The sequence below is a fragment of the Oncorhynchus gorbuscha genome, linkage group LG26 (genome assembly GCF_021184085.1).
Source record: "Oncorhynchus gorbuscha isolate QuinsamMale2020 ecotype Even-year linkage group LG26, OgorEven_v1.0, whole genome shotgun sequence".
In the NCBI taxonomy this organism is placed as follows: Eukaryota; Metazoa; Chordata; class Actinopteri; order Salmoniformes; family Salmonidae; genus Oncorhynchus; species Oncorhynchus gorbuscha.
In genome coordinates, this window is record NC_060198.1 from 34,212,440 (window position 1) to 34,215,989 (window position 3,550).

The following is a 3,550-nucleotide window of genomic DNA, read 5'->3' on the forward strand; positions in this document are numbered from 1 at the left end:
GTTGAGAATAGACCATCTTGTAACACTGCATTTGACTATTTGTACAAGCAAACAAGAACATGCAAGTCAATCTTTTAAAATAAGTAAATTAACTTTACAGTTAATTTCAACCTCGACAAAACTGAGCTTCTCTTTCTCCCAGGGAAGGCCTGCCCACTCCAAGACCTCTCCATCACGTTGACAACTCCCCGATGTCCTTCTCCCAGAGTGCAAAGAACATTGGCGTGACCCTGGACAACACCCTGTCATTCTCTGCAAACATTGACTCGCTCCTGCAGGTTCATGCTCTACAACATCCGTAGACTACGACCTATCTTCAGACAGGAAGCGGCGCAGGTCCTAATCCAGGAATCATGTAATCTCCCATCTAGACTACTGCAATTCTTTGTTGGCTGGGCTCCCCGCTTTGCATTCAGACCAAAAAGTAAATGTTTTGTCTCATCAGACGACAGAATCTTTTTCCATATGCTGTCAGTCTTTCACGTACCTTTTTGCAAACTCCAGGTATGCTGTCATTTGCCTTTTTCTCAGGAGTGGCTTCCATCTGGCCACTCTCCCATAAAGTCCAGATTGGTGAAGTGCTGGAGAGACAGTTGTCCGTCTGACAGGTTCTCCTATCTTAGGAAGGAACTAGTTGTGTCAGAATGGTCATTGGGTTCTTGGTCACCTCCCTGGCCAAGGAGGTGCCCAGCAGATCAAGCAGAGATGGAGCTGGTCTAGTATGATCACCAGCAAGGAAGGTTGTTGAAAACCCCCCAGTATGAAACCCCAAAATGTTTTAGTCTATAGTCCTCTTCAGAAAAAACCCAGGATGGAGTGTAAGATACAAGAATAATTTGAACAGTTTGCTACTACAGCAGATGAAGGAGAGGAAAGAGTGTGGAGATGTGGAAGTGGAGAGGGAAGCGGTGTGGTGAGGAAAATTGGCGTCAAGTATAAAAATTAAAAACACTCCGGTAGCTAAGACATTGAACCTGACTAGAATGAGGATGAATTACCTGCGGTGGCAGGTGCAGTGAAGACCGGCATGTTCTAGCCTTGTCCGATGATGGTAAAGGGTATTCTGGCCTAGTGGAAGTGAGATCTTGAGAGAATGTATCCTTGCCTTCCGGCTGATCCATATGTGGTGTCTAGTTGGGTGGAGAAGAGGTTGGGGACTTGAAATCGGTGAAAGTAACTCGAAGTGGACTCGTGATGATTGTGTGTCTTCCGCCCTGAGGGATGGGGCGTTCCGCACCACGCTCCTCGGGATAAGAACGGCGACTTGCTTTGCTCTCCGGAGCAAGGCACTGTTGAAAAGAGTGATAACTGGGGTGGCGTTAAGTGTTGAGGAGGATCAACTGAAATGGAAGATTCCTGGTGTCTGCGATGGCCACCGTTTTGTGCAACGCAGCCCCAGTGGAGAGCATGGTGAAACAGAGAAGACATTGTCTGTCTTGCTGAGTTTTAAAGCAGTGTCTTTACCTGACAAAGTCAAGTTAGGATGTGTCAGTTATCCCGTGAGAGCTTTTCTCCCAAACCTATTATGGTGTTTTAGGTGCAAAACTAATGGTCATATTGCAGCAGTGTGTAGGATGGAGATTCCTAGATGTGAAAAGTGTGCAGGAGGGCATGAAACAAAGGAATGTGTCGTATTGGTGGAAAAAGCTGTGTGTTACCTGTAAGGGTACACATGGTGCTGGAGATCAGAAGTGTCCGGGGAGAGAAAGGGATCGGGGCGAGTGATCCTAAGAGAGTCCCTGCGAGTAGGCAGAGGCCAATACAAAGTGATAGGAATACCGTGCTTCAGTACGGTTGGTTTCTTAGCGTTAATCACAGAAAATAGATGTTGTGGTGGAAGCTGCAGAGAAGTACTTCAGTGTACGAGATTTTACTGCAGAAGTGTCCCGTCCACACAGGCTGCCGGCCTAGTGTAGGATCAGATAGGGCCAAGTAGTGGAGAAGTTTTAAATGGGAGTAGGGTTAGTTAATAGGGCAATTTCTCTTCCCTTTTCGTGTCACAAAGTGTAATGAACTCACATTCCAGAACAGTAGGCGGAAACACAGGACTAGATAAGAGAAATGGATGAATAGGCAGACCGTGACCGGCCTCACAATCCAGTACTGTAGATGGCGGTGCATTTACCTCTCAGTTGGTTGCGAGCCGCCAATACAATACAAATTTGAAGAAGAACTCTAGCTAGCACAGGAGAAGCAGAGTCAATGAGGGGTAATTTGTTTCCAATGGATCTGGATTGGCGAGCTGGAAGAACAAGGACAAGGGCTTGAGGGAATGGCGATGTTAGCTACCTATAATGAGAGGACGAGAAGGACAAAGGCTCCCGGAGTGGAGGAATACCGAAGGTGGATGAATTACAATCTATCCTAGTCGTGGCAGGTTGTGTAATGCCAGAAGCAGATGCAATGTTTGATTTTGTTGAAGCGAGTAGAGTTGGTGAGAATGATAGGTGGACAACGGTGAGAAAGAAGAATGGAGCTAAAAGGGCTAGTTGGAAATTAAGATACATTTATTGTCGGAGTGCGTTTCACCAGCAAGGATGTTTTTTGGGTAACCCGCTTGTGGTCTCAAAGATGGTAAAGGACGTATTGGAAAAAGTGTAGTCGGTCAGCGTGACCAGAAGTGGCATGTTGTTGATTTTGTGTGTGTCACAAGAACAAAGGGAGGAAGCGATGTGGCTCTACAAACTATCAACGTATGATGTGGAAAGCTATGATTTTCCGAGTAGGACATCTGAAGTGGTAGATGCACGTCGTCTGACCCAAATGATAGATCGAAAGAAAGGAAAGCCTATTGTTATTGTCTTTTGATCAAGCGTTTCTCCCGACTCATGTAAAACTTGGGTATGTGAAACATGTGGTGAGACTGTATCTACAGAAGCTGCTACAGTGTTACAATTGTTTAAAAAAAGGACACATGACAAGTGTTTGTCGAAGGAATAAATATGTTGTAGTTGAAGAGTCAGATGAAGCACATTGCTTTATTTGTGATGGGAATCACGTTCCCAAGTTCCTGGAGTGCCCTGTAAGGATGAAGGAGGTCGCAGTAGCTAGGATCAGGGCTATCCAGGAGGTCTCCTATGTGGAGGCAGTGAAAATAGCTGAAAGAGAGAGGGGAGATAGGATGGCAGTGGATGCCCCACAGCCTGCAGTGAATGCAGTTTAGGAGAAGGATCCCGAAACACTAACAGTGAAGAAGGTGGACTTTGTTGCGTTTATTGCGCAAGTGAGAAATTGCACTGGACAAACTAATAATTTTTTTTTTTAACAATTTGAAGAATCTAGACCTCGGCAAACATATTTCTGGATCTCCAGGACTTTACAGCCTAAATGTTACAGGGAATACTGAATGAATATACTGAACCTTTGTAGGGATCTGAATATACATTCTAATCAGACTGAAGGAGTACAGTTTGTTTTATTTACATTTGAATATTATAAGTATATTTTTTCACCCTTCCTTTCTCCATATTATTTTTACGTTAAAGCTTATCAGTTTTCCCCCCATCCAGTAGGTGCAGGCATGCACCTCCAACGTTGTTTGTGGACCGCC